General features: G+C 41.8%; 1 long non-coding RNA gene across 1 annotated transcript in view; it reads right to left on the minus strand.

The window, feature by feature from the left end:
- The window catches only part of LOC147262890 (uncharacterized), a 57127-nt gene that overhangs the window by 23519 nt on the left and 20426 nt on the right, over positions 1-13182 (minus strand). The gene's annotated exons all lie outside the window — the stretch shown is intronic.

A 13182-nucleotide genomic window follows, 5' to 3' on the forward strand; every position in this document is an offset into this window, starting at 1 on the left:
TTACTTCAAGTTATGTTACAAAACAAAGAAGTAGTGATTTTCTGTTATGGATTACAACTATTATATCATATTATGACTAATATGTCCAGTAACTTTCTAAAATACGGCTGGCTGAGTACTTTAATTTGTATCCGACTTCAGACAACCATTGTTTGTTCTTTTCAGAGGGAAACAGTTGCCAATTTGAAACGTACCGAATGTCAGTGGACTTTAAATGTCACAACAATGAGTTTACTGGAGAAATTCCACAAGAGATTTTGCCAATTAGAGTGAGTCTAACTCCGGCTGTGATGCAGTTGTTTAAGACCTTGAGGTTACCGGCTGAATTATTATGACTGCAGCTCCGGTTACAGCGTAGATTCCTCAGGAACTTTAGTATCCTGTCAGTTTACTTTGGCTTTAAATTGCTTGCCCACTAAGATTTGACCGCACAACAATGCGACGTTAAATGAACGAAGGCCTTTGTGAGACATGTGAGAATATTCCTCTGTTTGCCCCGTGATACCTTCCAATGTAAACATCCCAGCCTGGAGAACTGGAGAAAGGGGCTGCAAATCAGCAAAGCCTGCCTGTAAAACCATAATCCCCGCTCCTTCGACAGACACATGGGAGAATAGAGTGTTATCACCCTGTTTGACACACTCCTGTGTTTTCTCCCCGGCATCCTCGGGGGTTTATCGCGCCAGCATTTCATTCCATTATCCCGAGCACACCGGGGCTGTCCTCGGAGCAGGGGAACGAGATGACTTGTCAGGGTCGCAGAACAAAGAGGGAGCATGTCGAGCAGCGGATTAGACCGGGAGAGGAAGTGAGGGGTTTTGGAGGGTGGGGTGGGGGTGGGGTTGGAAGGGAAAAGGGATGCAGGGGGACAGGGAATGTGAGGGATGTAAAACCTGAACAAGAGACTGAAGAGAGAGAAAGAATTTCCCTCCGCTACCTTTTGTTACACCTGATGTAACTCCTGTTTTGCATTAATCAAATCCTCCCTGCTCAGAGGAGAAATTGGCATTTCTTTGAATACGTTTCTCTGCGGCGGATGCTGCTTGTTTGGATTTGTGAATCGCAAGAGAACGACTGACATTGTTCAGTGGCAAATTAAGAAATGATGTGCTTACAGAGGAGGAGTTGAAAAACAATTTCACATCGTTAGATTGACAAACTTTTGGCTTCCCCCGGTCCCTAAAATAACTGCATGGATTATATTTTTCTGCACACTACATCTGAAACTGAAAGAACTGTTACTATAGTTACCTATAAAAGCCCATACACCACATAAGAAAATTCATAAACCTGAGCATATTCAGCTCTTTCGCTGTGATTCCGTTGTGGGCAGATAGAGAACGATTACATATTCAGGAATTCCTTTTAATGTTGAACCGGTACTATGAGATGCAACCTGATACTCAAAATTTAAATCAGTAAGCTGGGTATCGGCTGTGAATTTAAAGCAGGACTTTTCCTTTTTATCTGCATCGTTCAGACACAAGAGCAGCTTATAATGGAAACATAATTTCAATGTTTTAGGGTGTGGAAATGTTGTAATCAATCTTTAGGTCAGTTTTATTATTTCTAAAGATCAGGCTGCTGCTGCTCGGTCAATCAATGACTCATTTAAACTCAGGAGGACCTGCACACAAAGACCTGATTTTGTTCGTAGCATTTGCATGTCTCACACACTCACACGCACACTCACACTCACTCATACACACGTGACACACCGTCCCACAATACATCCTAAAAGCTATAAGGCGCAGACAAGCGCACGCGGCAACCCCTAGATCCCACACTTCATTACGCGTTCAGCCATCCCTGACTGGAGTAAATCGATGCAGGATAATAGTCAGAGGCCTCACCCCCTCATCACTCCATCTCCCCCTCCTCCACCCCCCTATCCCTGCCACCGTCCACCCCTTCCTCCTTTTATTATTCTTGCTTGCGTTTCCATCCTTTTCCTCCCTCTATTTTTCCCTCTTTCTCCAAAAAAAAGAGAAAAAAAAATCCTCAAACCGCCCCCCGATCCTCTCCCTAACAACCGCCCTCTTTCCTCTCCATCTCACCTGTCTGTTTTCATCACCGGCGTGGATCATTCCTCTTATCACGCCCGCGGCTGTAATCCCGCCGTCGTATATAACATGTCTGTTGTGATCACTGACAGCTTGGCTGTGCTGCATTGACAGTAACAGGGATAATAAGCTCATTTTGCATGCGGTTATGTGTCACTTCTGTCTGTCTGGGCTGCTTCCTATAATTTAGCTCTCTTCCATCTCAGGGGAAGGTTGTGTTATTAGTCTGCTGAGGATTGGCTAGGGTGTTTAAAAATTCCATTTCATTAAGCGTGTCGGTTTACATGCGAGCAAAAAAAACGGGGAAAAAAAACTTGCTACCGTACTTTGTAATGGCTCCATTGGCTTCATTTTACAAACTACTGGGGGGGGGGGGGGGGGGGGGGGCTGCAGGAATGGTCAAAGTTTTGGCGTTTCTTCCAACTAGCTATGGAAATAATTTATTGTGCTTAATGGCCCACTGCAGGCTTGTTGCATACAATTAAATCTGTGATCCATTATTGCTAAAAAACAACAAAATAGCCTGTCATGCTCTCTTTGGTTGCATCCATTAGGTGGAAAAACATTTGAACTCCTATCGATGGATTATAATCTGCAGATATTTAAACGCTCAAAAGCGAGAGAGAGAGAGAGAGAGAGAGAGAGAGAGAGAGTTCTTTTTTTTGGTCGTTGAACGATGTGTCCTAATTTCAAACGTAACCTGAAAGTGCTAAAAATGCAACGAGGTTCTATCTCTAAGAGCCGTGTAAAGTTTTGAGATTTAAAACCAACAGAAGCGGTTGTTTTTTATCGTGACAGCGGTGTTATATATATGCATTATGTACAATTACAAAACATGAAAGCTCTCTCTTCATGTCATCTATCATTCGCAGCAGGCGAGGCAACAGCTTCACCGAGTACTCCACAATACTGAATTATTAATAATTAAGCTGGAAACAACAACTTGAGTTGTGATTTGCAAGATTTTCTGGTGACTAAACAATGACAGCGGCTTGGAAAGAAAGGAAGACGCATTAAATATTCAAGGGAACTGTGATAAAACGAGGCTGGAGCAATAGGAGGAAGACAGCTCTCTGAGAGAAATCGGAGATCAAAGACCCCGACCCTCCCCTGCAATATTTCACACATTCGGAAATCTTCCTGTGGCCTGAATCAGGATCGCTGTTCACTGGATAGAACACCGTTGTAGAAATTTACAATGATGCAACACATTTTACCGAACATTGGTGGGGAAAACTTTAGCAAAAAAGAGAGATAGGATCTGAGTGTTTTGATTTGAATTAAGAGAAGAGGATTCTCCGATGCGGCATCCATCGTGATAAAGGTAATTTCATTAGTTTGTTGCTGTTGTTGTTTGATTTAAAAAAGGAAGTATTTAATGTACGTGTTCAAAACTGGTACTCAGATGCGGAGAAAGTACTCGTGACTTGCCACTTCGGAAAAGAAGACTGGTGGGTGAGTGTTAATGCTCCATAGAGGGTTAGGAGAGGGTGGAAACAACATTTTGGAGAAAAAAAAAAAATAGAAGTCAAAAGTCTTCAGGAAGGTGCTTTGGTGATGTGAGTCACGTTAATGGAAAATACGATTAATTGGTTCGAAAACATAGCTGGGAACATCAATTTATAACATTTTTTAAAGATTTCACGGTGTTTCAAAGTCACTCGTCTCAGCGAAATGTTTTTAAAAAAGAATGTTGGTTTCTTGCTGCCGTCCAAACAGCATTCGGAAAACTTGAGACACCAAAGACCTCCAATGTCTGGTACTGCAAGACTGCTGAGACGGTAGTCAGCAGAGGTGAAAAAAGAACACACTGGCACTTATGAATAATAAGATATGGTAATAATAATAATAATAATAATAATAATAATAAAGATATTGGGTAGAACAAACTTACAAAATGAAACAGAAAATATGAACACAATATAATCCAAGGGACAGAATGTGCCATGTATCTATGACTTCCTAAACATGGGCAGCATCTGCTGCACCCATGTGAAATGTGGAGCACCTGGGGGAGGGAGAGAGAGAGAGAGAGAGAGAGAGAGAGAGAGAGAGAGAGAGAGAGAGAGAGAGAGAGAGAGAGAGAGAGAGAGAGAGAGAGAGAGAGAGAGAGAGAGAGAGAGAGAGAGAGAGAGAGAGAGAGAGAGAGAGAGAGAGAGAGAGAGAGAGAGAGAATCAACACGTTCGAAGGTTAAAATAGAGTCGTTTTATAAGAACTGATAAAACTTGGTGGGTGTATTGGTTTTTGACAAAAAGATTTGCCGGAGCAGTGTCAAAATACGTTAAATCATAAAATAGCAGCAGTCCAGCATTTACTCCTTGCTGGCGTCTGTTCACAGCCAGCGGTTCATATTTTCACTGGGTCTCTGTCTGCTGTCACAGTTTTAGGGGCTCAAAATCCAAATACAGTCTGGTGCCGCAGACCAGATCAGCCTTATGGTTTTAGCAGTGAGAAAGTTCATTAACTTCCAGACTAGATAATGGATTTTTATAAGAGTTATCAAAAGCACACATCATTTCTTTGGGGAGGAAAAAGTTGGCGCAACTGAAACTGTTGGAAAACATTTCCCATCATCAGTTTGTCTCGTGATGAGCAGCGAATACGGTAGTACCTCATTTAGCACATGGAGATGCTACTTCACATCAGGCCAGAGGGCTTTATGACTGTGGAGGACAAGGGGAAACATTCACGTCCGTACGGAACAGCGTTGTGATAAGTGACCTCAAGAATCACAAAGCAAATGTGGATTAAATAATCCTAATTTAGTGTTTCCAGGTCATCGGGCATCGATAGAACCACATTTGATTGCACAAAATCTGCTCGTCTGATTGGTGCGGCCTTTAAATAACAGACGAGGGAGCTTGGCGAGAAAACGCCATATATGACAGCTTCAAACTAGCAACGACGCTTGAACCATGCTTTAATAGGGCCTGTAGTCCAAAAGGTTGCATGTGGGTGTTGAGTACTCACCAAATCCCCCCCCCCCATTTTAGAAGAACAACCATGAAAGTAGTAGGAATGAATCCTAAAACCAGGAAATAATTTAGCATTGTCAAAACGCCTGGTTCCCTTCTCTCACAGTGCTTCACACTAGTTTAAGATCTGTCACCGTTTTGTTCTGTCGTCTCCAATACGTCGGTAAATACCACTCTCAGCTTTTTATTTGTCTTCCCAGCAGCTGCTCACTAATACTGCTAGTTGCTAGTACCAAGGAAGTCAAGCATTCATGGTGTACTTCTTAAATTAACTTTAGCTCTGTGTTTATTTAGGCTTGCCTCAGAGCTCATCATCATCCAAGATCAAGAAAGAACAACAAAAAAAAAGGGCTTTTTGAGCGATGAAACCACGATGTGCTAACATATGTAATCCCATGGCGGTGCTATACGCCCACGGAATGACGGACTACGTATTCCTTGACAAATTCTTAAACAACATTATTGTCGATGCATTTCATACACCACCGGAACTTTGGTGCTAGCAGTAGATCATCAACAGGCCCTTCTCACTGCAGCCATTTTGACATGTCGTAGCAGGCGTAATTAATGGTACTAAAGAGGGTCCTGTTCCACCTAGGTGAGCAGGGTTCAGGCATTGTGTATTCTAGCTCACTAGAATGGCTGTGAAACCAAATGGAATGAGACACTTGGATCAATTACACCTATGTTTACGCCGCGATGACATTTCAAAATGGCTGCTGTGAAAAAGGTCTCTTTTTGCTTGTCAGGAGGGAAACTCTACAGATGTTTTTTCACACATTTTAAATCTGTTAACTGAAGGAGGACGGGAATGTTCGGTTTCTAATCGGTGGAGGTTTGCTGAAATTTTGCGAATTCGAGTGTCTTTTGATTTCAGGGTTATTTTAGGGATTATAGTTGTCAAATATGAATTCATCTGATTTCGTTCTATTTTTGCCATTGATAAAGCCGCTGCTTGTAGCTCCGGCGCCCTGTTTTTAATTAACTGGTGCAAAAGTGGTCAAAAAATAAAATTACAAGCTGCAAGAAGTAATTTTGTCCGTGTGGCATCAAAGCCAGCGGGCTACACTGAGATGAATTTGTTTATTCTGTAGCCTGTCGGTGGAGGCAAACAGACTGTGTCACACTAATGTTCACCTTTTCAGAATGTAAAATTGTCTCGAGGTCTGAAAGCACCCCATTTACTTGTCAAGACTGACACGAGCAAGAATGGAAGAATAGAGGCTATGAAGAAGCGATGTGGTGGATAAATCTCCACCTATCAAACCTTAAAACATAAACTCATTAATAGGAGCTTCAGTCTGCTGTGTCAGCGAGGATCAAATATTCATTGTCACACCACAAGGGCGACCTCCAGCTCCGTCACACTGATGCTACAAGGGGGATATGAAGTAGATGTATCAAGTGGAGGGCGAGGCAGAGCAAACACTGCGGCAGCAGCTGCTCTCTGCAGTGCAACCATAAGACGGGAGGAGGTGACGCTCTTCGGAGGGGGGCGAATAACGAATGTGCATAGCTGGAGCGCCTAAACATCTGCGCACCCCAAAGGTCCGCCATCCAACTTCAGCCATCGAGCCCCCTGCCTCACATAGATAGACCATCTTTCATTACCGTTTCCTTCTATTTATTGTTGTTCAACTTTTAAATGTGTGTGTGTGTGTGTGTATGTTGGGGGGTGATATGGAAATGGCGGAGGTGGGGAAAAGTGATAGAGAGACAAGGGGGGGGAAGCAAGAGGGGGAGGAGGGAAAGTACCCCCCCCCCCCTTTGGCCCTCCACTCCCTTACAACTTTTCTTTGGGGGCTTCTTATAAACCAACCATCTATCTCCATTATGCCCCCGAAATTGCTATTTGTCGCTTTGCGGGGAAGAAATAATCAATATGTCTTGTGGGGGCAGCGAGCGCATTAGAGGAAGCAAATTGATGTCTCTCGCCCCAGCGCTCCTCACCCAGCACACTGCACCACAGCTAATGGGAAGCCTCGCTGGCTGGCAGACTGGATGTGTGTGTGTGTGTGTGTGTGTGTGTGTGTGCGTGTGTGTGTGTGTCAGTGCACATGAGTGAATGAATGAGCGAGTGGTCAGGCAATAGGTAATTTGTTAATGCAAAGTGAATGCCAGTGTTTGCCTCTGTGTGTGTGTGTATGTGTGTGTGTGTGTGTGTGTGCGCGCGTTTGTATGGCTGCATCTGTGGGTGTGCGTGTGTGTTTTGTGTGTGCCCGGCACAACAGCCTTATCTCACCCAGCCATCCGGTTTTAGGTCTTTGGGCTGTCAGTGGCAGATAGCCTTGTCACTAGCCCAGCATCCCCTTTCCCCGAGAGCCTTGAAGGCTTCCTATACCGACTGACACTTCCAGAAAATCCCCACCTGATAAGTACATCGCAGACGGACGTGACCTGCCAGTGGTCTATCTCCTCTTTCCTGGCTTTTATTTCATTACACCTCGCCATTGCCCTCGATCACACACAGAGAAAGTAAACATGCTTTTCTTGCTTTTGAAATAGATACTCTCTCTTTTTTAAAGTCACAAATTGTTAAAATCGGATCATCACTGAAGAATTTCTTTCTACAGACAGGAAATAAAACACAGGTCTAAACCCTGCATGATGGCTAATAATGATGATTTATCATAGCATTTTTGCGTTTCTACTTTTAATTGAGCCCCCTGAATTTAGACATTTATCTGAATAAACGTCGTAAATTGCCTACACCGCATATTCTGAACAGCAAACACTTCTTTCTTTTTCTTGAGATCCAAAATATGAGGGTGACACAGGTATCAAGAGGCCCAAAGGCTGAGGGATGGTTCTTACTGGCAAAACTGTTTATGTCGTCTAAACGTCTTGGAGGTGAAACGGTAGAAGGTTATAAATAACATATTTTTGCACCTTTGTTGTAAATGTGCCTCGTATTCATGTGCTCAACTGTGGCCTGTCTCGTTATATGTTGAACCATCTCATTCTTTCCCTCTAGCTTGCCGTTTTTTTTTTCAACCTATTTTTATGGGTATCCCTGTTTCTTGTATTTTACACTATCTCACCGTTACTGGCTCCATCGTTTCGGTTCCTTCATGCGTTTCATTTTCTTCGCTATCGCTGATATGACATCTGAACGTCCCTCCTGGGGATCTTTATCTTTCTTAGTGATGATTTGATCATTTTATTCAATTTACGGATGACAAGGAACTCTGTTCAATTCTGTTTCTACGGTTTATTTTTCTTCCGAATCGTACAGATGTTTGTTTTTTTTCCCTGCTAAACTCATTTGTGAATTGTCTTCTTCCCTCTGGCTAAGACAATATTATTGATCAGTAATTTATGCCACTGATCGGGATAAAAATCACAGTTAGATTTAGTTTTTAATGATTGAAAACACTGGAACTTGAATATTTTAGGTTTGGACCAAGGGGTGGGTGACATAGATTTTAAAATATAGCACAATAATTCATGACACTTTGTGCGTATCATTAGCAACATAAAACTATAGTGCCGTCTTGAGAGCCAAATCCCCCCCCCCCCAAAAAAGAAATACCAAAAAAAGTTAATTAATTGGCTAAAATATAGAAAGTAGTAATATATCTAAGGTGGAATAATATGGAGAGAAAAAAATTGCAACCATATGCAATACGGATGATTTAGTACTCTCTAGTCTGGACTGTTTATTGGATAAACAAGCCAAGATGGAATTTAGATCTCGACATTTTTTTTGGGCTTTTCCTCTGCCGATATTGACTATAGGAAAACAATTTTTAATATTATTGTCTGCTTTTCATACTGAAAGACAAAGTATGTTCGAAAAAGTAACATTTTTCTTTATTCTCAAAACAGTTGGGAACGCCAGTTTCTCGTCGTAGCTTCGTCGTGAACGACAAAAATGAGGAAACGTGCAGAAACTGACCTTGATTTGCTGGGCTGATATGAATATCCACCTTTGGAGTGACACAGATATAAAAAGACTAATATCTGCTAATACTGATAATAAGATTAGATCACGCATCCCTGTATATTAAGCTGATCATGGGGGGGGGGGGGGGGGGCGGCAGAGGTGTCACGTGGGGGATTTGAACTTCATTCAAACATGTGCCTGGCCTGATTTCTTTTGAACGGGAATGGAAAATTCTGTGGAAGCAGCAGCAGAATAACATCAGTGTCACTGCATTATAACATGAGAAAGAAATATTTAAATAGTGTGACTGATACTACGAAAGTCACAGAAGAAATTCATCTTTCTGTCATTCGCTCACAAACACACTAATCAATCCGTGCATGTGTGTGTGTGTGTGTGTCATCGAGTGCTCAGATGGCTCACAACGTGTCTCATCTCAGACACAGGACGGGGGTATGTCACAATAGGATTCTCGATTATCTATTTGTTCGCAGCAGAGGGCATGAGGGGCCCGTCAATCCTCATCTATCCAGGCTGAGCCGTGACCACACACGCGTTTGACGTTGGTTACTTTTAACAGCGTGTGAGAAACACTTAAAATGTGCTACTTTGTGATTTCTTCAGGTCAAAAAAAAAAACAACCTATCCGCTATCATTTTAAGGATTTACTAGATCTGCAGGCATTGATAGAAAAAGCCTTTGGAGATCATTAACTTTTTTTGTCTCTGATGAAACATCTTTAACTATCAAGGCATGTCGAGGCGGGATTTATTATTTTTTCCCCTCAAGTGATCAGCTGTCAATCACACCGCTACAGTCCAAAGACATGCGATGAGAAGCGTGAGCAGGTCTTTGTGACAGCGTTTTGAGCTGTCGGAGTAGGAAACAGCTTACGAATAACGTTCAGCGTCTCCGTCCCTCATGACAGTGTGACACAGAACTGAAACCTGACGTGACTTAACGGAATCCAGCGTTAATTTTGATATTTTTGAATTGCGCTCGTCTTACAGCGATCATGTTAAAACGTTTCTCGGCATCTGTGGTTGGTGTTCTGTTGCTAATCAGAAAAGGTCAGACAACAATGGATCGATGTAACTGATCACGCCTAACAATTTCTTCCTCAGGGGACAATGTCACTCCACTAAATGTGGTATTTAATAAAAGACATAAAATAGAAAGTCAGATTTACGTTCTCTTGCTCGTTATTCGCTAAAATCGGTTCCTTTGGCGTATCGTAACTTCTAACTTTTTTATCACATTATGATATTTTCTCAGTGTGTTATTTACTTTTACTGTCGAATATTCATAATAGTCTAACTCAAGCCATTTTAATATGGTTCCTTAATTAAGGACGTGACTTCAAAGCAATCGGACTAATGTTTTAGCGTAGCATTAGCAAATAAAAGTAACCATGAAGCATCGACGCTAACAGCATGAGAAAGCTGAGCGCCTTCAGTGGAATGAAACCTTCATGAAAAAAAAAAAAAAAAAAAGTACTTGAGGGTAATAGAACTGAATGTTCAGATTGACAGATTCCATACAATACAGTTAAAAAAACAAAACAGCAACAACCCAAAAACGAACAATAAAAATGTACTTCGGAAGAATCAAATCATGCCACCGACAGTTCGGCGATCAGTGAGCCAAACAGAAAACCTGGGCTCACAACCAAAATGTGTATTTCCACTAAGTGTATTATGAATCTCCACTGAGAAAATGGGTTTTATATCTACAGTGAGAAATAGAAAAAGGAGATGATACAAAAAATTGGACTTATAAAGGATTCCAATCGTTATATATCACAGTAAAGTGTAACGTCAGAGCGGGGGTGTGGCTAAAAGCTCCTCTCCTTTGTATTACTGACGCTTGACGTTAAAGTTTAGATGTCGTATCTTGAAACGCCATCATTTCCGTTTTTGTGCAAGCTGTCTCGGAATGATCTATTAATGGTTCATCCTGTCTTGATCGAGGAGGCAGGACACCAGTGCACTGGCATGATAGTGAAAAGCATCGACACATGGATGTGTTGTAGGAAAAAATATGGTGTCATGTCAGTCACTGAGTTACATGACCTGAATGCATTTAATTTATGTATGAAAAAAGATTAAAACGAACTGCCAAACAGCACACCCTTAAATAGGTTGCCATGACAACCCTTTGTAAGTAAAAATATAATGTGACTTTCAGCCTTTCAGACCCAACTTTAAGTTATTCTGTGTTGTGTTTGGATCCGCAGGTGACGGGGATTCTGCCCACAGAAATTCTCCGACTCCTCTATATGAAAACTCTCCACACGTCTCTCTCAATGCTACATACCAGAGAGAGAAATAATTCCACTACCAGCGGCATGTGACAAACAGAACAATTGTGCGGCGCTGCAGGTTAATTCGCGCTTTGATGGATGCTGAATCAAGGCTGCTGCTGCAGAGCACAGAAGAAACCATGGCAATTAGAAAAGCCCTGTGTGTGAGAGAGAGTTGGCTGCTGCATGCACCGCTGGGCATAAATGAGTCTGAGCAGCCGGGCAACGTAGGCAGGGCTTTAACACAACACCGCAGACACGCCTAAGACTCCCATTGTGCCTCTCGCTAATCCATTTCCACCCTAACAAGCTTCTGCTTCGAACCCAGCCATCCAACCACAAGCTTGTCCACCGTCTGCTGGGCTTGGTTCAGCTCCAGTATTCTGACTTTCAGCAGCCATTTTAAGCTCTCTGTGGTAACACTCGCCCTCCTCTGTGTTGAAACAAAGCACCAATGTTTTAGCATAGATGCTACTGTACTTAAATCCGTGTGTGTTGGAAATGGCTGACTTGGGAGAAGAGCGATTTTTTAAATTTTTTTTTTTTAAGTGAATGCCTCTCAAATTGGAAACTACAGGAATGTGTTTTACTATTTGAGACTGTATATTGATTACTTCTCTTACCTGATATTCAGTCTTTGTGGCTGCTTTATTGGCTCTCAACTAAAGCAGGATTTTTTTTCCCCCTGTTTATACCTCTGCTGGATGAAGGAAGGCTCACAGACACCACAGAGAGAATGCGTTCTCTATTGAGCTTAAAATTATTGAGGCTCTTGAATGGAACTATTTATTGCCCTCGCAGCTGAGAACGATATGAAAGGAGCAGCAAGCAAATACACGAAATTAATAAGAGCATTTTGCGCGCGCCTGTTTTAAATAACCTTTTCAATAAAAGCTCAGAGGAAAACAAAAATGCTTTTTATCTTTTTAGTTTTGTAGCAACTTTTTAGACAAAAATCTGCGTCTTCTTTTTTCTTTTTTTTTCCATTCCACCTGTTTTCAAAGTGACAAACTCTCCAGTGGGTTCATGCATGCACCCGCCAGGAGAAAATGTGTGAGATGTGATGAAATGAGAAATGATACAAGTTCTCAGAGGCACGAAGCTGCTTCAGGTGTCGGCTATGTAGACGCAAACTCTTACCAGTGGAACTTTTTTTGTCTCATCTCCTCAGTTTGTACTCACTATGATCCAATAAAGAATCTCCAGGTAAGATTTCCGGGTTTTTTTTGGTGGTACAGGCAAAAATAAAAATCTAAAAACTGACATAATTAATTGGAGCCAAAAGTGCAAACATTTGCAGAGTACGACTACGAGAAGTTCCTGGAGCGTTTATTTGAGATGGCTGATCATGATTAGGAATTAAAGGCCTCTGGACGCAAAACATTTAAAGACCTTTTTTTTTTTTTTCCCACGCATGCACATTTAATGTTTGTCATTTAAATAGTCGATATATAAATGTTTCATATCCGCAAATGAGGGAATGCAGGCTGGTTTCTGGGTCTGGTGTTTGCTCACGAGTAAAACGATCTTCAAAATTCCCGTTCGATGATGCGCAAAGTTGTTAAGGTATAAAAAAGGAAAACATCGAGGCTTACATCACTTTCTTATGTCACTCTTGTTGTCACGGTTACACTACTGGCTCACCATAACAACGTTAATGTCAGCCTCTGTTGAAACCAGCAAACAAATCAACAAAAGTCTGGTGTTTTCTTAAATTTAGCGTTTTATTCTTGAGTCGTTGTTTTTCTTTCTTGACTTGTTGTTTCTTATGAGACATTTAATGTGAAAGTCTGGTGTTTGTTCCATCCAAACACCAGGCTTGTACTTGTACTTCATCGTATGCTGCCTTTAGCAGCCAGCTACTCATTCCCAAACGGTCAATTCCCTAAGGTTTCTTTTGACATAGAAACAATATTGACCCTTTTTTTTTTTAATGTCAAAGTCGTACCTGGAGA

Source organism: Aulostomus chinensis, chromosome 4 (genome assembly GCF_037954235.1).
Source record: "Aulostomus chinensis isolate RoL2024-O1b breed Wild chromosome 4, RoL_Achi_v1.0, whole genome shotgun sequence".
Taxonomy (NCBI): Eukaryota; Metazoa; Chordata; class Actinopteri; order Syngnathiformes; family Aulostomidae; genus Aulostomus; species Aulostomus chinensis.